The sequence below is a fragment of the Chinchilla lanigera genome, unplaced genomic scaffold (assembly GCF_000276665.1).
Source record: "Chinchilla lanigera isolate Chin_1 unplaced genomic scaffold, ChiLan1.0 scaffold00021, whole genome shotgun sequence".
Taxonomy (NCBI): domain Eukaryota; kingdom Metazoa; phylum Chordata; class Mammalia; order Rodentia; family Chinchillidae; genus Chinchilla; species Chinchilla lanigera.
Window position 1 is genome coordinate 17,688,296 of NW_004955422.1, and position 22,509 is coordinate 17,710,804.

At 50.9% G+C, this 22,509-nt stretch overlaps 1 long non-coding RNA gene across 2 annotated transcripts; it reads right to left on the reverse strand.

Annotated features, from left to right (window-relative positions):
• Positions 1-1,151: 1,151 nt before the first annotated feature.
• On the reverse strand, positions 1,152-22,446 carry LOC102019406. Of its 2 annotated transcripts, none has more exons than XR_001233931.1 (4): positions 22,097-22,446; positions 14,861-14,956; positions 2,060-2,149; positions 1,152-1,479 (listed from the first exon to the last, which is right to left on the reverse strand). It is a non-coding gene; the product is annotated as an uncharacterized LOC102019406 (long non-coding RNA). The 2 variants fall into 2 exon arrangements; XR_001233932.1 differs by lacking the exons at positions 1,152-1,479; positions 2,060-2,149 and adding exons at positions 8,716-9,144; positions 9,553-9,618.
• Between the last annotated feature and the right edge of the window lie 63 nt (positions 22,447-22,509).

Sequence of the window (22,509 nt, forward strand, 5' to 3'; positions counted from 1 at the left end):
TTACGTGAATGGGAAGCGGGACTGTGCAAACGTGGATGTAACTCCGAGAAGCCCATCTGCCAAGCCGGTTACTTCCCGCACTGAGGGTGTGTGTTTGATCCCCCGAGAACCTTGACTGCGTCACGGCAGCCTCGCCGGGCTGGGAGCCAGACACTGACTGGAAGTGAGTGGGAACAACCGGCGAGGAGAGTCTCGGACCAGCTTTCCCCAGCCGCGGGAGGCTGGAGGGACGCCTCTCTCCAGGGCGAACTCGTCCTCTTTCGGGGCACTCCGCGTTTTCCTTCAGGGCTGCGGTGTGAACGGAACAGGGCCTTGCCAGCCTCCAGGTGCAACAGAGGGGCTGAGCCTGGAACGCTGCTGGGATGTCCCCCACAGTGGCCGCGGAACGCCGAGTGAGAGCGTGCCGGGAAGCCTCGCGCCCGGGCCTGCTCCCGAGGCCAGCTCTGTGTCCGCCTTGACGATCTGTGCCCGGCGCGGCGGACACCTAGCGGGGTGGGCAGTCCTTTCCTCCTCCAGCCTCTGCCTGTGCCCCTGACATCTGTTGACACCGCCTCCGGCACAGCCTTCTCCACCCCGGCTTTTAGACGCCCCCTGGTGGGGATCCTGTTCCCTGGGCGCAAAACCGTTTCGGTTCTTTCTTCCCCTGGCTAGGCTTCTGTCAGCCCAGCACCGGAAGACACAGTGCCATTCATCTCTGCTCCTCTCCCATTTCCATGGGCCTCTCTGAATTCACCTGCTTCCTTGACGTTCTTTCTTGTTTGAGTGCCAACTAGCTGCTGGGTATGCAGAAGGCACAGGGGCAACAGGGATAACTTAAACCCAACTCTTTTTTTCAAGAGCCTGAGCTGGGCCCTTGGAGGGAGGCAGGTGCACAGACATCCCGGAATGATGAACACTTGGCTACATGAACATGAGAAATGCCCTGGAATAGAAGGAGGAGAGAGCATGATGGTGCACACCTGTAGTCCCAGCACTCAGGAGGCTGAGGCAGGAGGATCGCAGCAAGTTCAAGACCAGCTTGGGGTACATAGGGAGTTCAAGGCCAGCCTTAACTACACAGTGAGACTCTGTCTCGAAAAGACAAATACAAAAGAGGAGTATGGAAGGTGCCCCTCTTTCTGCTGAGGAAGCAAAGCAGTCTTCATGGAGGAGGAGAGATTAAGAAGGGTGGGATGAATAGGAGCTCAGAAACCCTAGGGACAGAGAAAAGGTGACTGTGTAAAGTCTTGGAGACAAGGGAGCACAGGGTGGCTTCTGACGAAGATGGTGAGCTGCTTACAAGGGGATGGTGGAGCAGGAGCAGCCAGTGGTCCTCAGAAGGTGGGCGGATATGGGAAGGAGATGGGACTCTGGCCTTCAGGCAGGGCCCTGGGAGGGCCTCTGGGCAAATTCTGTCCCCATCAGCTCCCAGCTGAGCAGCTTTGGCATCTAGCCTTAGCTTCCAGTCTGCGAAAGAGAGGCGACAGCAATGTCTCCATCCTAAGGATAAAGCAAAACGGCAGGAAGGAGCACAGTGCCACACCCACCACCTGACGAGTGTGATGGCTGCTTTTGTTACTTGGCATCGATGCCAAAGCCTGTGCTTTTTTTCCTGGCTTCACCAGATTAACCCCCCTTCTCCAGCCCGAGCCCCAACTGCAGCCCAGCTGTTCCTAGGAGGCCGGAGCAGAGAGGGTCAGGTTCTCCTTGTACAGACGGGCAAGGACAGCAATGTGCGGGGCCAGCAGGGAGGGGACACGGCAAATGGAAGGCAGAGGTAGACAGGGCTTGGACCCAAGCCGTACCTGCCCTGGCCTGCCCTGCCCCGCACTGCCCTGCCCTGCTGGAGCCCACAGCCACCCACCCCATGCTGCCTGGCACCCACTGGGCTCTCTGGGCTCTGAGTCAGTGGCCCCCCAGTCAGCAGAGGCAGCTGCTGTTGACATGTGATAATGGTGTGTATTTAGCTACAGCCACTCACACGAGGAGTTAATGTGCAACTCTCGCTGGCCCTTGGAGCTACAGCAGGGACCTGGCAGTGGGCCCTTCCTCCCCAACAGCCCGGGGAGTCAGCCCTCACCTTCTAGAATATCCATCTCAAAGCTCACGCGAGTCTCTCTCGGGGCTCTGGGGACACTGATGACAACAGACTGGGCTCCTCATCATTGTCCTGGGGAGGAGGAGTCGAAGTTCCAAAGTAAGATGTCGCCCATTATCACCCAGGATACAGGCCCTACACATTGTGCTGCTGGGGCTGGGGCGGGGGACCTCAGACAGGCCCTGGTGGGTTGTGACTCCGTAGGGTGAGTGGTGGAACAGGCCTTGGCCCTCCCAGGTCATGAGGAGCCTTTCACCTGCTTCTTGCCCCATCTGGGACCCTCTTGGCCTCACTCCCTGTCATCCCTCAGGTCCCTGGGAAGGGAGGTATCACCTCCCACATTTCCCCTAATACCCCTCTTGTACCCCAGCTTCTCTCTACTCAGCCTTGATGCACCCCAAGCCACATGGGATCCTTTGGGCTGCACAGTGGTTGGGCCTAGGGAGGCTGAGGCAGGCGGCAGGCTGACGAGGAAAGGGCATCCTCGTGGAGAAGGACGTCCCAGCCACCCCAGCCCCTCATCCTCATAACCTAGCAGTCTCAGGGCACCCTGAGGGTCGAAGCCGCAGGGACACCAGCTACGGGAGGCCCAGGCCAACCCCCGACCCTCCTTGCTGTGAGCCTATGCCCGCACTTGTGCCCAGGACCCCTTCCTGCCCAAGTGAATCCCCTCAGTGAAGGGCCGAGAAGTGCTGGGCAGAGTTTGGCCTGGACTGAGTGTGGGGTGTGGCCCAAGGTCTGGGGTGGGGAAGCCTGAAACCTCTTTTAGTTCAACCTACCATGTCATATTTCTTGTGCCAGGAGAGCAGGATGGGTGAGCATGAGGTATCCTGTCCTCTGGCTGACCCTCCAGCTAGCTCCTGGCACAAAATTGCAGCCTACCTGGGGGTTCCCACAGCCCCAAAAACTGCCCTGGGAACACTGAGCTAGGACATCCAGCCTCAGAGAACCTTCTTGACCTCTGTGTGGCTGAGAAGTACAGGGAGGGAAACTGAGGCACAGAGAAGGTGTATGCGGGGCAGGGCAGAGCTGGCAGAGAAGCAAGTCTCTCTCCCGTAGGCTGACTCCCTTTCCTGCGGGCAGAGGGGGAAAGCATGCTCCGTCCCTGGGCAGAGCACAGGTGCCCGGGCACCACATGCCAGGCAGCTTTCCAGGGGTGGGGTCCCGTCCTGAGGGTCCCAGCCACTCAGTCAGATGCACAGACTGCAGCAAGGGGGCAGTGTGCTGCAGGCCACAAAGCTCACGAAGACCTCCACGTCAGCTGGGCTGGCAGGAGCCCTGTTAAAGCAGGCTGACCTTGGACTTGTCCTCAGGAGCTGCAGAGGCCTAGGCTCTTTCCCTGCCCTCAGCTGCTTCTTGTACAGCCACAGGGACCCCTCCTGGATTCCATTCATTTCTTCATTTGTGCAGCCTTTGTGAAGCACCCACTCTGTACTGGGATCCACAGAGGAGCACTGGAGGAGCACTTCCTCCCTAGGGGCTGGGGATTTAGCTCAGCGGCACAGCGCCTGCCTGGCAAGCACAAGGTCATGAGTTCGATTCCCAGTACCGGAAAAAAACCAAAAAACCAAAAAAATCCTCCCTGTCCTCACTCTGTCCATGGTCTGGCAGAGGGAGACAGACAAACAAAACAGGCAGACACACACACACACACACACACACACACACACTTCAGCAGGGGCTCTCACAGGGCAGCAGGGGAAGCAGCCAGGGGAAGATGCCAAGAACAACAGAGAAAGCTTCTCAGAGGAAGGGAGCTCTGAGCTGTGTTTTGCGTGCAGTACAGGAGACTGAGCTGAGGACTTTTGCACTGAGCTACATCCTCAGCTCTATTTTTTTCTTTTCTTTTGAGACAGGTTCTTACCAAGATCATAAGTTGCCCAGGCTAGGCTCAAACTTGGAATCTTCCTGCCTCAAGCTGCCCAGGCAGAGTGCTGGGATTACAGGTGTGTACCACCGAATGTGGCTGAGCTGAATTTTTAGGGAAAAAGAGCTGCACTGTAGAGGTAAGAAAGGGCCCTGCTATGCTCCTCCCAACTCACAACACGCATTTATTTGTTTGGTAACAGGGATTGAACCCAGAGCCTCACATATGCTAGGAAAACATGATACCACTGAGCTACATCCCCAGTTGTTTTATTTTTTATTTTGATACTGGGTCTTGCTAAATTACCCAGGTTACTTGTAATCCTCCTGCCTCAGCCTCCTGAGAATCTGGGATTACAAGCATGTGTCACCAAGCACGGCTCACAACACAGCTTTTTGCCCTGAGTTGGGAGCCTAGGCCTCAGACATGGCCCTTGATCTTACCCTACTTCATTTATGACTAAAACAGCACTGTTTTAACAATTTGTAATGGTATTTTTAGAAGAATATAAAAAGCGTTGCCTAGTGGGCTTGTGGAAACCAGGCTGGCTTCAGACATACCAAGTTTGCTCCTAGATTCAGCATAACTTTATTTTTGCAGTGCTAGGGATTGGACCCTGGGCCCCACACATGCTAACTAAGCACATAATCTACCAGGGAGCTGCACTGCCCAACCCCCCTGCAACCTTTGCCTTGCTGAGCCTCGTGTCTTCATCTGTGGAACGGGTGCTCATGGCACCTGGGGGATGATTAAATGAGATGACACTGTTCATGTGCACCCCTACATTAAGTGCAGGGCCTGGCACCTGGTCTGCTGGTAGAGAGGTTGGAGAGCTGGGGGTGGTGAAGGAACTTGGTGCTCACATGAAAGAGGAGAGACTGTTCCTGAAGGAACATTCTTTGCTCCACCGCTTCCTGGACTCTGAGTTGCAGCATGTCCTCATCGCCTCCCCCAGGGTTCATCCACCCGCACTGCCAAGGTGGTACAGAAAACAGGATGGCTGCTGTCCCCAGGCTGGGGACAAGTCACAGGCTCAGGTCCTGGCTTCCCTGGTCATTTCCTCTTCCCAAAATCCATGCCCTCTTCTTTTAGATGGTTGCATTCCATTCTCAGTTCATGTGGCCTGAGATGCCCAGACATCTTCACTGGACCCAGTCCCACTCTAGGGATGCCCGATCTGAGGGCACATTCCCCCAGGTACTGTGATTGGTCCAGGGATGAACACGTGACCAAGACGGACCAATCAGATGCAGCCTTGGGACTTAGGTTGGGGCCCTGAGACAGGACACTTTTTTTCTACTGGGGTTGCCTCATCAGTCGGGTGTGGGTCAGGAGCTGCTGGCTGCCACATTGCCACCACAGGGGAGAGGCTGCCAAGGGACATAGTTTGACTAGACCAACATTTACAGTACCATTGCACGAGGTGAGCCAGGCCTGGGTAATAGGGTTTGGAGGCCTGAGGTCTGGCCAAGGCCAGGCGGGTCACTGACTTTCTGTGTGAGCCAGAGCCAGGCGTTGCTCTGCTCTGAGTTTCTGTCAACAGCAGGCTCCAACCCTTTAGCACACAAGGGCTAACAGACCCAGTAAGTTGATACAGTGAACAGCTAGGGCTACAGCAACTTACAACTGCACTGAGCAGCCTCGGGGAGCAAGGGAGGCAGCTGGCTTCCCCTTAGCCTATACAGCAACCCCTGTCTGACCCCCCAGGCTCTGCAGGACACTGACCCACAGCTCAATCCCTGAGTGCTATAAGCACTGAAGCCCAGCAGAGGAGCAGGAAACTGGAAGCCTCGGGGTCCCTAGGTTGCAATTCATATCCTGCTACCTCCTACTGGTGATTGAGCCCACATCGCCTATCTGGGCCTCTCTTTCCTCTTTTGCTAAATGAAAATTACAACAATCATGTCAGCCATCATTTAATACCCCCTAGGTTCTGTTTCATCAAGGTTCTATTGGGGAGACAGAATACCAAACAGAAGGGGATTGAATACCAGGAATTTGACTTACGAAATAGTAAGTAAGGTCAGGGCAGCCACCTGGCCTCCCCAAATCACAATTGAGCAATCGCAGGGTCCTGGCAGGATGCCATGTCTAGCAAAGCCTAGGTCTCTGCCTGCTACTACTACCTCCCTGCACCCTTCCAAATCTTGGGCAAGTGCCTGTGATTGACAGGCTCGACCCAGATCCCCGCTGCGGGGCATGCTAGGAAATGTGATTCTCAGGCTTCCAGTTCCTGCAACGCCAGGCAGCCATGCTTGCCTTGGCAACAGGCCCCTTGAGCCTACAAGGTCTGCAAAATGTCCTGCACAAACCTGACACATCAGTGTTCTCTAATGAAGCACAGCATGTAGCTCGTTGCCACACCTGAGCGGTCCCAGGCAGATGGGCCAAATGCTTCTGTGGCTGCTTCCTTGTCTGCCAAATAGAGATAATAATAATGCCCACTCCACAGGATGAGGGTGAAGATTCTGCACAGTGGTCCCTGTAGAAAGCTTAGCACAGGGGCTGGTACCCAGTGAGCCTCAGCACTTGCAAGCTACTCTGATGCTGGGAAGGTATTTCTTTGGGTAGGAGCACTGGCTGTTTTGTTTAGCTACCCCACATCAGGTCTCCTTTCTGCTGTGTGGGATTTCTGACTATGGGGGTTTGCGGGGGCTGGGGCCCAGATGCCCACTGCTTCTCCAATCCCCAACCTCTCAGCTCAGGCTTATGTATTCCTTCACAAAGAATCAGGTCCCCTGGAAGCTCTTCTTGGTGGCAGTGGCTATAGCATCCTGCAGTGGCACTGCCCCTGGCAGTCACATCCATGCAGTCAGCCTACTGCAGGGGGATCACAGGCTGTGGGGTAGCTTCCCAACCTCTTCTAGATACTCCTTTTCAAACCAGATTCCCCAGCCTTGCCAGGGGTCTGCAAGGAGCCTCCTAGCACTTCCTATCCATGCTTCTGCTTCTTGAATTAGTGTACTGACTGCAGCCCAAGGCTGAGCCTCTCCCAGTGCAGGGAAAGATGAGAATGGAGATATTCATGGAAAATGCTTATAATAAATATCACACACAGACAAGCATGCACACACACGAGGTGTGATCAAAAAGGACAGTGAATGTTTGAATTTTAAAAATGTATTACAGTAAAAGACAAGTTGCCATTATTCCCCTTTGAAAACACTCCCTTGTCTTTGTACATATTTATACCATTGTTCTTACAACTTTCTGAAGCAGTTCTGAAAGTCCTCTTTCATCAGTGTTTTCTATCTTGATGTTCTGAATTGACTTAAAACATTTACCTTTCATGGCCATCTTGACTTTGGAGAAGAGCCGGAAGTCAGATGGTGCCAGGCCCAATGAATAAGGTGGGTAAGGACACACCATAATGTTTTTATGAGCCTGCTTTCTGTTGGATGGTACTCGGCAGAGGCATTAACAACATTTTTCTATCATACTTTGTAAAGACTCTCATGAAAGAGAACTTGCATATTTTCTTTTTTTTTTTTTCCCCCCCCCCCGGTACCAGGAATCAAACTCACGATCTTGCGCTTGTCAGTCAGGTGCTGTGCTACTGAGCTAAATCCCCAACCCCTGAAAGAGAACTTTCAGAACTGCATGGAGTTGGGCATGGTGGTGCAAATCAGTAATCCTAGCATTAAGGAGGCTGAGGCAGGAGGATGCCAGGGAATTCCAGACCAGCCTGGACTAAAAAGCAAGATCCTGTCTCAAAAAACCAAACTGCTTCAGAAAGTGGCAATGTGTTTTTTTATTGTGATACATTTAAAAAATTTAAACACACCCCATTTTTTATCAGCGTGGAGGCCCTGTGTTCTAGGCTACTGCTGTGAAAACCATAACAACCACAAAATCCCAGAATTCTACTCTAAATTCCTATCTTGTTTCCATCCACCCATCATCCCTGAATCTGTCTGTTCACCCGCCTTTTTTTTTTTTTTTTTTTTTTGATGTGACAATATAATTTTAAGAAGAAAAAGAAGACAATAAGAAATTATGGTAAAACCATAGGCTCACAGGCACTGAGAGAAACTGAGCAAACTCTGAGTGGTCACATTGGCCTCTGACTGGCAGAATTTTATATATACTTTTCTTTTCAGTATTTCCCACACTTTCCTGCCATGAGTTTCTATTAATTTTTTGGGTCAAGAAAAAAATTTTTTTAGATTGGGAATGTGTATGTCTGTAATCCCAGCACTCTGGGAGGCTGGGACAGGAAGCTTCCAAATTCAAAACCAATCTGGGCAATTTAGAGTGATCACGTCTCAAAATAAAAAAATAAGAATGGTAGCTCAGTGCAAGATTCTGGATTCAAAGCCCAGTATCACAAAAATAAATAGAAATAAATAAAACAAAACCACTTTGCCTTTTATAAAATTAGAATTTCTCCTTTAGTAGGTACCTGTGATAACTCAAAAGATGTATACAGTGCATAATGATCAAATCAACATGTCCATCTCCTCAAACTTTTTGTTTTGTTTTGTTTTTATTTTAAAACAGGGTCTCGCCAGGTATGGTGGCGTACACGTGTAATCCCAGCACTCGGGAGGCTGAGGTAGGAGGATCACTGTGAGTTTGAGGCCTGGCTGGGCTACAAAAGGAGCTCAAGGCCAACCTGAACTGCAAAGTGAGACCCTGTCTCAAAAAGGCAAAAATAAATAAATATAAAACAAGGTCTCTCTAGGAGCCCAGGCTAGGCTGGCCTTAAACTCAAAGTGACCCTCCTGCCTCAGTCTCCCAAGTGCTGAGATTATAGGTGGGCACCATAACACTCAGCTGCTGTAGTTTTTATTAACATGTGACACTGGTGCTTATTTATGTGGCTTGGTGTGACACTTCAGTACTCGCACATGTGGAATTTCCTTGGGGGAAGAGATGCAGTGGTGAGGAAAGAGATGAGAGTGGAGAAGCGGAGGGGAAGCTGCCTCCCCTTCCGAGAAGGAGGTGGGGGAGCACTGTGCTGCAGTTGGAGAAAGGAGAAGAGGAGGAGAAGCAGCTGGGGGAGACTGTAATTCTGGACCAGGCCCAGCCTTCTTCCTGGAAGACATCGTTAGGTTCCCAGGGCCTCGCAGCCACAGGAGGCATCTTGCCCAGGTTGATACAGCAGCCCTGGAGGGATCCAGTCGGCTGGCCAGTTCCAAGTCTCACTGGGCCTCTCAGAACGGGGCAGACGGTGCTGGGGCTGGGAACAAGGCTCCCACTGGCGGGAGAAAGAAAAGGCAGAGTAATGGTGGGAAGAGCCAGAGGACGACTCTGAAGTCCCTCACCCAGACAGAATTACAGAGCAAGACCCAGCTGCAAAAAACAAATACAGTCAGGCATGGTGGTGCACACCTGTAATCCTAGCACTCAGGAGGCTGAGGCAGGAGGATCATTGCGAGCTCGAGACCAGCCTGGGCTACAAAGTGAGCTCAAGTCCTCCTCACAAACAAGGACTCCTCACAAACAAGTCCAGCCTGAACTGCATAGTGAGACCCTGTCTCAAAAAGTCAAAAACAAACAAACAAAAAAAGAAACGCAGAATTACCATATGACCCAGCAATTCCACTTCTGGTTATATCCCCCAAAGAAGCATATAATTATATGCCCACACAAATTATATGCCCACCTGAGTTCACAGCAACATTACTCATCATTGAAACCCAAATGTGAAAGTCTTTCAGGGTTCTGACAGCTGAAAAGAAAATGAAATGGACTGTCATTCAGGCTTACGGGGGAAGGGAATTCTGACACACACTGCAACATGGATGAACACTAAGGACGTTGTGCTAAGTGAAATATACCAGACACCAGAAGGACAGATACCCTATGGCTCCACTTCCATGAGGTTCCTAGAGTTATCAGATTCATAGATAAGGGAGAGAGAATGTTGGTTAGCAGTGGGGAGACTGGGGATGAGCAGTTCTTGATTAATACGTACAGCATTCCAGTTTGGAAAGAAAAACGTTATGGAGACAGAAAGTGGTATGGATGTACTTAATGTCACAGAGCTGTACATTTAGAAATGGTGAAAATGGCTGGGCATGGTGATGCACACCTGTAATCCCAGCACTCAAGAGGCTGAGGCAGGACAGTCTCTTTGAGCTTGAGGCCAGCCTGGCCTACAATAGTGAGATTGAGGCCAGCCTGAACTACAGAGTGAGACTCTGTCTCAGAAAAAAAAAAAAAAAAAAAAAAATGGTGAAAATGGTATATTTTATGTTATGTGTATATCACCACAACCTTGAAGGTTTAAAGGGGTTGTAGGTGTGACTTGGAGGGGGTGTGACTTCTCTTGTTTAAGACCATGGATTCAATCCCCACCACCATTAAAAAAAGTGAGAGACTTGAATTCTGCAGGACAAAAGGAAGGCTCCACAAACGCTGTCAGGAAGGCAGCAAGGCAGTTGAAAGAATAAAGACTTTAGAGCCAAGTCAACCTATTTGAGACTTTTTTGTCTTTTGGGTAGTGCTGGTGATTGAACCCAGGTCCTTTTATGTGCCAGGTAAGTGCTCTTGTAACAGAAAATGAACCCCCATCCAAGCCAGTATACTTCAGTGTTTTAGTTGCCCAGGTATTAGGTCCTGTTTTAGTTCTGACTGCTTCTGTCTCTTAGAAACGGCTGGTCACTGTGATGCATAGCTGATCACTACGATGCACACTGTATAAACCAATCCCCAGTTGACAAGCCATTCTGCCTCTGTACTTCCTGCTTGCTTATCTCATATGACCCTAGATCACCAGAGATCAGGGCCTGGTATTTTGGGAGTGATCCCAACCAGTGCTTGTGGACATAAAATAAATCTGCCTCCTAATCTTGGGTGTCGTTTTGGTATTTCTGTTTGCCATTGCACTCTACCACTGAGCCACACGGGCAGCAGTAGGCCTATTTGAAATTCCTGGATTCCTCATACCAACGTTGTGTGCTGCAGTGGGTGTTGTGAGGGTCTCCACACAAGGTGATACCCTTACCCCCATCCACTGTTCCTGCACTGCTACAGACATCGCTAATCGATTGCCATACTTTTCCCACTTGAGAAGAGCGACTACCAATTGTTGAGGCCCACGAGATGCTCACAGACTCTTCAGTCACATTGGTGGTCCTTCCTCTACCCTTGGTGCTCACCTGAAAGGATGGCGGGCCATACAGCCTCTGCTTCTCAGGAACCTGAGACTTTATTCCCTCAGTTTCCCCCTGGTCTTTTCCCTCCCTCCTACTTTGTGGGAATTCATCTTGTCCTGAAGGTCCAGAAGTTTGGCTCTGACCATCACATGTTGTGCAGGTCCTGGGCCCCTCAGGTGCTTGATTTGTTTGGTTTTTGTTTTTGTTTTTTTTTCCTCCGGTACCAGGAACCAAACTCACGACCTTGCGCTTGCCAGGCAGGCGCTTTTGCCGCTGAGCTAAATCCCCAGCCCCTCGGTGCTTGATTTGTGATGGCTGTGAGGTCTCCCAGACCTGAGGCAGCAGGCTCCTTACCCAAATGATCCTAGTGTCATGGCTTTTATGAAGGGAGTCTCCTCCTGGTCAGCCATTCAGGGAGACTACTCGAGGAAGGACACCAAGCTGTCATGAGGAAGAAGCCAGCAAAGAGAACCAGCAAGTGCATAAGCTTTTGTACAATGAAGGTCCCTTTCTTGAAGGAACCAGCAAAGGTGGGAGCAGAAATAAGTGGCTCTGCGGACCTGGTGAGGAGCCCAGGAAGGCCTTCTTTCCTGCTGTTTCTTCACCACTCGCAGGCAGGGGCTGGGACGGGAGAGGGTGTGCTGTGGTTTGATGTTCCTAAAGGCCTGTGTGTTAGTTAAAGGCGTGGCCCCCATCCTGTGGCATTTCTGGGAGCTGTGGAACCTTTAGGAAGTGAGCCTAGTGGAAAGTTATGTCACGAGGACATGCCCTCCAATGGAATACTGGGACCCTGGCCACTTCCTCTCTTTTGCTTCCTGGCATAAAGCAAACAAACTCCCTTCATGAAGTACTGGGCCACCACAGGCCCCAAGCAACAGGGCAAAGCAGTGCTGCAACTGTGAGTCAAAGTAAATGTTCCTCCTTTTAAGTTGATTATCGCAGGTATTCCGTGACTAATACAGTGTGTGTGTGGAAGGGGATGGCAGTAGGAGGACCCCACCTGGTTCTCGGTCACCAGTGGAAAGTAAAACTAGTTGAAGTAGTTATAATCATTCCTAGGAACATTCAGCTTTTCAAGAGCTGTTGAGAAGAGCAGGGAAAAGGACCCAGTGTTTCATCCAGGACTGAGGTTTTGCCAGGAATCCAGTAGAACCAAGGCATAATGTTAGTGAGACTAGGCCAACTGCAGTTAACAGACAGTCCCAAGTCAGAGCACCACAAGGAGCCTCTGGCTCACGAGGACTCCTCACAAACATTCCTGGTCTGAGTCAAGTGTGGTGGTGCAGGGCTATAATCCCAGAACTCAGGAGGCTGAAGCAGAGGGATATCCAAGAGTTTGAGGCCAGGCTGGACTACATGGTGAGTTCAAGGGAAGTCTGAACTACACAAAAACAAAAACAAAAACAAAAACAAAGATGTTCCTAGGTCAGCATCTCCAAGTGATAAGACCAGGAGCCAGGCTGCTTCCCCTCTTGTGCTGTTGTCGCCTTGCTGTGTCTTAGCTCAGTGTGGGAGGGAAGAGTGGGGAAGGTACATCAGCTGCTTAGGGGCCCAGACTTCTTGGGATTGGCAATTCTGCCTGGTGGATCCTCTGCTTCAAGTTAGATACAAGGCAAAAGAGAAAGCAGAGTGAGCCTCCCAGGAGGGAGACAGTCGCGACCCACATAACAAGTCATATGTCCCCACTAACTGGAAGGGCACAGGGTTGGGAACATCAAGCAGGCTGTGGAAGGAGAAAGGCACCCAGACAACATAAACATTCAGGGTCTCTGCCAAGAGGGGCCACAGAGCTGGAAAGGCCGGATCTCCCCCAGGGATGGGGAAGAGTAAAGGCAGGCGGGGACACGGTGGCAAGGCCGGTGAAGGGAATGCTGTAGACAGGGAGGTTCCTGCACAAGGGGCCCTGGCTCAAAGCTGGTGAACCAAACACAGGGCAGGGTGAGCGCTATTTCTGACGGTGAGAAATGCAGGACACATAAGTAGGGCTAAGGTGAGGGTACCAAAGTAACAGAGACTGGGTGCTGGCAGGGACATGCAGGCAGATAGAGGTTGAGGTCACAGGGACTGGTTCCAGAAGCTTGGAGTCCACTGGAGATTGAACCCAGGGCCTGTCACATGATAGAAAAATGCTTGCACTCAGCTATAGCCCCAGCCCTGTTCACTCATTTAATCCTGTTACTCTAAGCAGCTAAGTGCGATATAAATCAATAGGCGGTCAGACAGGGCGGGTCCTAGAGGGAGTCAGTGCAGAAGATGAGAACACATTACACTGTGGCTGGAGGTGCGCCTGAAGAAGGCAAGACCTCAAGACGAAGTCACAATGGCCAGGCTTACATGCCTCCCTAAAGGATAAGCAGCAACTTGAGATCATACTGTAATTAGTACCACCTCATCCTGGAAATCTAGATAGGCATTGGACATCCAGGTGGGTGACCAGAGCACCTGCACCCTTTCCTCCTCCAAAATATTCGTTCTTCCTGTGTTAGAAGTCATAGATAAACCGAGCTGGGTGAGGTGGTGCATGCCTGTTATGCCAGCACTGGGGAGGCTGAGGCAGGAAGATCCCTGTGGATTGAAGGCCAGCCTGGACTACATAGTCAGTTCAAGGCCAGCCTGAACTACATAGTGAGACACTGTCTCAAAAAACCCAAGCCAAAATCAAAACAAAAACAAAAAAAGTCATAGATAAGCCAAGGTTAATGATGTTAACCATCTATACCATGGCTAAGTGCCACCCTTCCTTATTGGATCAATATCAGCTAAGTGGCTGTATTTGTAAGCTTATTGGTTGATTGCAGTTTGACCCACACTGTACTCACCTTGTGATTTTGCTCTATAAAACATTCTTGGAAAAGTGGCCTCAGCAGCAACCCACCTTCAAAACCCCTCCTGTCTCCTTTCCTAGCTTGTTGTCCCTTGGAATTCATTCTTCAATATTCGAGGGGCACAAACTCAGACCATTTGACAGCTGCCAGGCTGGGGTTTCATTTCTCCTACATCAATGTAACGGCATATGCAAGGAAGCACTAATATCATCCTCATTTTACAGGCAAGGAATAGAGGCCCAGAGAGAGCCATCACCAGCCCAGAGTCAAATAGCAGAGAACAGAAGGACAGGAAAGGGCTGAGACTCGGGCATCTCGACTTCCAGGCACTCTCTGGACATTCAGACTGCTCATGGCGCACTCATTTACTAAACAACTCTTTCTATTTTTGTTACACATGTTTACATTCTTTGTGTGGAGTTGGTGCAGGTACGCAAGGCAGCTGAATTCCTTTTCCATCCTTCTTCCCTCCTCTCCCTCCACCTGCCCTCTCCTCCCTCCCTCTCTTGATCCCCCTCCTATTTGAGAAGATCTCCCTCCCTACTTCCTGTTCTTTCTCACTTTGCTCTTTATTTACAATTTGGGTTTCTCATAGAAGAGAAGCCATGCAATATTTAAGCTTGTGTGTCTGATTTACTTCCCTTAACATCAACATTACAATTCTTTGAGCACTTAAATGCGCAGGCACTGACCGAGAAGGGACTGAGGGGTCAATAGATCAGGCTACGAGGGCAGCAAAAGATGCGATCTCGGGGCCTGAGCCCAAGAGCGCCCCGGGAGGCCTTGATGATGAGATGATCCGCTCCTCGGTCACCATCGATTAGTCCTGGCGCCAGGGGTGGAAGTAGGGGAGCCACGAGCGCGTCCCAAACTTGCTTAGCGCCGGGAACCTGAGCAGTGGGTCAGGGGGGCCCCGCCCTCTCGAGGCCCCGCCCACACCCAGCCCCTCCCCCTGGAGCTCCCCTCCCCAGTTCCACTGCAGTCTCACCACGCAGGGGGCCGGAGGGTGACCGGAATCCCGTTGAACCGGATTCTTTCTCCTTCTGGCAGCCTCTGGCCTTGAAATTCAGCCTTGGCAGTAGAGCTGGGGGAGGAGGGTCTGCCTTAGCCTCCCAGGGCCCAGCGGATCTCCCTAGGTTTTCTCACCACTGCCCCCAGTACCCACCTTCACCCCCCACCCCGCACCCAGCCCCTCTCCCCCTCTGTCCTCTTAGAGGCTTGGGGAAAATACTCGGGGACCAGCCAAGGTCATGGATGGCCAGTGGGGCCCTAGCCACCTCCAGTGCGTTCTTCATGGTGGAGTGGGGTGGGGCTGCCAGTTCCCCTGCTTCCATGTCTGCCACTGAGAAGGGTCGTGGACAGGCCTAGGGGTTGCTTAGGGGTCTCTTGACATCCAGGTCACAGATGTCACCAGCCAGATCAGGGCTGGGAGAATGGGAAACAGGGTGGGCCATAGTATCCTGGGTAAACACACTGACTCCTGACCGCTGTCCTCCAGCTTGGATCACCCATCCATACAGGAAGTCCTCTGCAGAAGGGAGGCCATCCCAAGAGCAGGGGCCCAGCCTGCAGGGCCCAGGGCTGACAGACAGGAGCCCAGTAGGGTGCAGTGCCTGAATGCAGCTTTCTCAACAACCAGCCCCAAAATCTCATAGCGTGACTTCTCATAATTGTCCCTCCCCACTTCTGTGGTACTGGGGACTTGGCATTTAAAGCCAGGGGCACTTTGCCAGCGAGCTACATCCTCAGCCCACTAGCTGGCTTGCTTGCTTTCTCTCTCTCTCTCTTTTTCTTTCTCCCTTTCTTTCTCTCTTTTTTTCTCTCCCTTTCTTTCTCCCTTTCTCTTTCTCTCTCTCTCTCTCTCTTTCAACAGCGTCTCACTAAGTCACCTAAGTTATCCACTTGGGATCCTCTTACCTCGGTCTCCCAGAGTGCTGTAATTACAGGTGTCAGCCACCATGCCTAGTTCTTAAAATTGCACTTTTTGTGTTACAAAAGTAATGCAAGTTTAGGCCACAAAACCATGAGACAGATTTTCACCAAATTTGGAAAATGAGTTTGGATGGTCTGGTTCAGAACAGGCTATGGGGACACAGGAAGTGCGCTTGAGGCACCCAAAGCATCATCTCCAGTACAGGGGCTGCTGTCACTGCCTAAGTCTACCATAGGGGCCAGGAGGGCATCAGATTGATTGTTGGTCTTATCTTTAAATATGGATCATCAGATTGTCACAGAGATGCAATGTTGGGTTTGAAAGGCATTCTTTATGCCACAACACTGAAGGTGTTCTACAAACATTATTATCTTAAATTAATCCCTCTGAGAATAGCAAAATTATCTTGTATAGGACTTTGCATGTGTGTGGAAAGCACTAATTTGTACAAGTTAAGTATTTCAGATATGGCCCAGTTTTGGTAATACTGTCAAAACATTTCTTTACTTTTGAAAGTACCAAGAAGCAGGGCATGGTGGCACACATCTGTAATCCCAGCATTCTGGGTGAACCAGGAGGATTGCCAAATTCAAGCCTAGCCTGGGCAAGCCAGCAACTTCATGAGACCCTGTCTTAAAAAGTAAATTAAATAGAAAATTTAAAGAGCTGGGGATGTAGGTTGATATGCAGTATGGGTTCAATTCTCCCATTCCAGGAGAAAGGAGAGAGAGACATAAGAGAGGGAGAGACAAAGAGAGATGGAAACACAGAGACAGAGAGACAGACACACAATGAAAAGGGCTCCAGGCCTGCCAGATGTCAGGGAGGCCCCACATCGCTGGGGCTCCTAAAGGCTTTGCTTTCCCTCTGACACTGGGTGAACTGTTACGGAGCCACCCTTATAAAAGGGTGATAGCTGCTGTCAGCCAGCCTCTAGGAACCTAGCTAACAGTAAGTAGTGGGGCACAGCTACCCTCTGTAGAGCCCTGGTTCTGCTTGGCCCTTTCCCTGCTTATTTCAAGGAATCTTCCTGAAATCCCTGTTGGGTAAGAATGATTATCCCCACGTAGTAAGGAGGAAAATTGGCCTTAGAGAGGGAGATACCTTGCTCAAGGTCACCCTGCTGGTGATGCATGACCTCCAAAGACAGGTTTGTACCCATATGATATACTCAGAGTCCCTACCAATGGGTGAGATGAATGGTTGCTCCATCCACCTAGTATGGGTCACCTGTGTTCCTGCAGCCTTCTGCCCTAGGCCTTGGCTGTGGGTGCTGAGGCAGTGTGTATGGTAGGAGGCTGCCAGATAAGTTGCTTGGGTCAGGGCCATATCACTGTGCTAGCTAGGGCTGTAACCCACTCCTGAGCACGTAAGATTGCAGCCTGTTGCCCTCTGTACTATGGTCAGTGTTTGAAGGCCTAGAATTGGAGTGGGGGCCTGGTCCTGGCCACGCCTGGGCAGGGGTGGGAGCTCAATCCAGTGCAGATTCTGCTTCTCTAGTCCTCTAGGAAACCCCTTTTTGCTGAGTGTCTACTGCTTCCTGAGTCAAAGGCATTTCAGCACTGAAGGACAGAAAGATAGGACTTCCTGGATAGGGTCCTGGGTGAGGTCCCCAGGATCTGTTGGCCCTGGACAAATGGTTTTATCCCCTGGGGAAGCTCCTTCTGGCTCAGGAGATGAGGTGCTAATTATACTTGCCTGGCTACTGGTTAGGAAACTTCAGAGATGCTGGATACAAGTAAAAAGGACTGAAGCCTGCTCCTATCAGCTGCCTTCGATTGGCCTTCCATTTGGGGCAGATCACAAACCCCTTCCTAAGAAGAGGCCTTGCAGCTGCAGCTGGTGGCAGGGCTGGGCCCGTGCTGGTAGGACGGGCTGCTTTTGTGTTTTGCAGGCCTCTGGTCTGCCCAGTTGCCCTGGGAACTCCCCTCTGGCCCCTCAGTCGGCCAGAATGTGAGGCTGGCCGGGGATTCCCTATCTCCTCTCTACCCCTCCTGAGATCCCCCACCCACTGTCTACTGTCAGAATTTAGTGCCATTTACTGAAGAGCTTCTGGAATATTTTTCTTTTCTCCCACAAGAAAAGGCTTGATAATTGGAGTACCCCCTCCCCAGGACCAGTGCCTGCTGTAGCAAGTTCCTCTCTGAGCCCTGTCTACTTGTGCACGGACACTGATGGTCTCGTGCTCAGAGTGCACACTGCAAGTCCATTTCTTACACTACCCTGTCTTCCCAGGCTGTTTCTACAGGTGTGCGCTATCTGTGTGTGAACACTGGCCACAGAGAGAGGCTGTACCACGCAGCACAACTTGTTTGATAGTACGGGAGCCTCCTGCGTGCTGCAGGCATGCTTAGCATGCATCCTTCATTCAATCCTCATGACTACCCTGCGTACGGAGTATTAGAGTCCCTATTTCACTGAGGAAACTGAGGCTCAGGCCAAAGTCATATGTTTGTAAGTGTTAAGCCAGAACTTCACTCATTCATTCATTCCAAAATAGTTTTGAATGACTACAAAACTGAGGGCCTGTGCTGGGCACCATGACAGAGAAGAAGATAGGCACAGTCCCTACGCTTGTGGGAGCTCCAGTCTGGCAGGGAGACAGACCAACAGCAAACAGGTGAGGAGCAAGGGAGAGGGTGGCAGTGGGCAGTTTACCAGCCTAGATTGGAGTAGGACAGAAGCGGATCTACTTTCCCCACATCTGTACTGCCAAGCCCTTGAGCAGGTACACAGAACACCTTCCAGAAACGTGGAAAATGAATGCTTTCCTTGTTCCTGCCAACTGACCTTAACCTGGTCAGGTTTAACTTCTCTTTTCTTTTTTTTTTTCCAGTACCTGGAATTGAACTCACAACCTTGCGCTGTGCCGCTAAGCTAAATCCCCAGCCCCTTGACTTCTCTTTTCTCTACCAACATGTGGACTCAAAGTCCTTTATTGACCTAGGCCTCCCCAGGTGCTGGACATTCAGGTTATTTCCAGTTTTCTCCAATTATCGATAATGTGACAATGGGCAATTTTATGCGTGGGGCTCTTTGCATGGCTACCTTCTTGGGAGAGTCTCTGGAAGAAGGTTGCTAAATCAAAGTTCTGAATGTATTTACAACTGTGGGTTTCTCCTTTGGGATAGGGTGTGTGTGTGACTGGGAATTGAACCCAGGGCCTTTGCACTGAGATATGTTCCTAACCCTTTTTTTTTCATCTTTTACTTCGAGACAGGCTTTTGTTAAGTTGCCCAAAGTGGGCTCCAGTGAGCTTATGATCCTCGTGCCCCAGCCTTCCAGAGTACTAGGATTGATGGTGAATGCAGCTTCTATATTTATTATGCTTCGTCTCATTAATTCTCACATCCTTTCACCTTGCCAAGAGGTGGTCTATTATACCCATTTTACAGATAAGGAAAACAAAGCTCAGGGAAGGTAAGTGGGGACCTGGGGATGTAGCTCAGTGGTGGAGTACTTGTCAAGTGTGTGCAAGGCCCTGGGTTCCATCCCCAGGACCAAAGTAGGGTGGGAGAATCAGAAACCTTCCTAAAAGCGACATCAGGAAGTGGTAGAGGCAGGATTTAAACCCAGGCTGCCAGACTCTAGAGCCAGTTTTCTCCCCCACTACGCTATGCAAGTTTTGAAGGTTAGGACCTATGCTCAGGTATGTTTGAGACATGAATAAAGGATATGAATCACTTGGATCTTCTTCAAAGCAAAGACTTTTGTATGACACCTAACAGGAGCGGCAGCTAACTTCACAACTCCCACCATGCCCACCCCTTGGAAGGCACTGCCTTGTCTCCAGCTCCTATTGTTCAGATACTCGTCTGGCACTAGCTACTTGGTAATAACTGGTTGATCCAGGCCTGGGCACCTGACTCAAGGGTGCCAGTTCCAGGGCCAGGCATGGCCCAAGAATGGGCATTCAGAGTGGAGCTGGGCAAGTCATGCCCTCTAGGAAGAGCAAACTGAGAAACCCTTAGTGTCTGATCCACACGGTACCAGCTGCTGAGGTGATATAAAAGCAAGCTCTGTAGCCAAGTTATCTCGGTCTAGCCCCAGGCTCTGTCATTTACTAGTGTGTGGTCTGGGGTGGATTATTAATTGCTTAGAGCCTCAGTTTTATGATCTGTTAAATGGAGATAACACAGCTGAGCTCCAGAGTTGTTGAGGGGTTTCTGCTGAGGTTTCTGACATTACTGATAAAGGAAGGAACTTTGGACAATATCCCCTGAACAGTATCTTCCTTCATGTAGGCTCCATAGGGGCCCCTGGCAGGGTGGCCTCTGAGTGTGCCCATGGCCAGGAGAAGCCTTTTGGGATAGAATGCTTTGGTGAATTAAGACAAGCCTCTCCCATATATGAGACATGGGACATGAGCAACACCCTTAAAATTCTGCCTGTGTCTTGTGACATCAGCTTTCTCTGAGCACTCAAACCATTGGTATGAAACAAATCACCACCTTCCAGGCAACCTGGTGTTCCCTCAAATGCCCCGGAGATCTCCTCTGAAGAGTGTAGGGGAGAACGGTGATAGTGGAAGGAAAAAATGAGCAGAGGTGCCCCCTGCCATCACAGTTTCGGCTCTTTGAAGGCCAGAGCAATGGTCATGCTCTAACATAAATTAGAGTCAGCTCTCTGTGTTGAAAGGTTCCACATCTGTGGATTCAGCCAATTTGGGATCAAAAATATTCCAGGGCTGGGCATGTTGGCACGCGCCTGTAATTCCAACACTCCGGGAAGCTGAGGCAGGAAGATCCCAAGTTTTAGTCTAGCCTGGACAACTTAGTAACTTAGCAAGAATCTGTCTCAAAAAAAAAAAAAAAAAAAAAAAATTAAAAGCTGGGGCTGTAGCTCAGTTCAAAGGCCTTGGGTTCAAAACCTAATACTGAAAAGAAATTGCACCCATCTGAACACATACAGACTTTTACCCTTGTCATTATTCCCTGAATACAGTATAACAACTATCTATATAGCATTTACTTTGTATTAGACATAACAAGGCACCCAGAGATACTTTAAAGTCTAAGGGAACATGTGGTAGGTTCTATGCAAATACTATGCTGTTTTACAGGTCAGATGCTGAGGGACAAGTGGACACTGATTTCCCTTACATTAGCATGCAGAACTCAAGGTCCTGAGAGGGGCAAGCAAAGCTGGAGCAGCATCACATTGTCCTCAGTGTCCCATCTGTGCCTACCCCAACCCCATAGCCCCGCATCCACTGTTCTTTCAAGCATTGGTTGGGCCTCAAGAGCTTTTTCAACACTTTCCTGAGATAGCATCTTACTCCTACAGGGAGTGGCAATCCCAGAGATGCTCTGGGTTTTTACAGCCAAACCCACACATGCCAGAAAGACTTCAAATTATAGAAGTCATCACTCAGTTCTAGTGCCTCTTCCCTTGACCTGATTTCCTACATTCCTCTGTGATTACCACACTGGTGGGGGACAAAGGGTTTTGGCACCTGAGCAGATCATGCACACAGCTCCCCTCCCCCAAAGCATGAGCTGGTATTTTTAGATAAAGTCCTTGGCCCTCTTATCTAAATGTCACCCTAACTGGAAAAGTGGATTCCTCAGCCTTTCAAACATCCAGTCCCAACTCTGGAGGCATGGGCCTCTGCTCCTGCCTCCCCTTCAACGACACAGGTCTATTTCCCCAGCAGCTTTGTTGAAAGCTCCTTTTCACTTGTGTCCTTTTGCTCAATTGGATCATTTTTCTTGGAGCAGGTTCATACAAGTACATGCTGGTTTTTTTGGCAGAGATTTTTGTTTCAGGCATACTGAAATCCCAGCAAAGAAGCCATTTCCTGTGAGCTGATTGCTGCATTTCCTCAATCCTTGGCAGCCACGAGGACCTCTTGTCTCAGCTCATGTCCCACAATACTGGATCCGTAGCTTTTATATTACCTGTAACTACTTCTAGAAAGGATTGAGGCTGTGGGGGCCAAAGAGGAGAGAGGGATACGGGGGAGTGAGTGGGCACATGGGAGCAGAGAACCCTTGGTCTGCTACTCCACACCCGGGACAAAGGTGCGTTAGTCATGGTCACGCGGTGTCTCCTGCAGAGGGGCAGGTGACAGCGTCCACAAAGCCAACAGCCCCGCGGCAGGCACCTTTGGTCGGCGTTCTTGGCCGCTGCGGTGGCCCTGCTGCAGAGGCATCTAAGTCTTCTCCCTGAACCTTTGGGCCCCTGAATCCTCAGCACCACGGACAGGGAAACTGAGGCGGTAGGCTTGCGGAGGGCGGGTCCCAGTGCAGCCAGTGGTGCGGGCCGGCCGTGTGGCCTCGACCCAGTTACCTCTTTCCTTTTCAGGCCTCGGCTTCTGAACCCGGAATAGTAATGCCTCCGACCCCGAGGTGGGCAGGGTGTGGACGTGGAGCCCGCACTGAGAAATGTCATAAAATCACATCCACCGAACCCCGGACCAAGGTGCCTCGCCCCCAAGGTCACGCGGAAGCAGCAGCTTTCAGACACCAATTTCCTGCCCGCCCCAGCTAGGTCCTCGGATTCTCAAGTCCAGGGCCTTCCGATGGGTCCAGGGAAAGTTTCTGTCCCAAAGCCCACCCACCCCTGGGCCCTCTAAGGCAGAGCAGCCCCTCGCCCAGCGCGCGCGACCAGGACCACAGAGGCGCGGAGCAGCGCTCCGAGCGTCCCCGCCCCTCGCTCCCCTACCGCATCCCCAGCGACCTGGGGCGCCCCGCCCCCTCAGC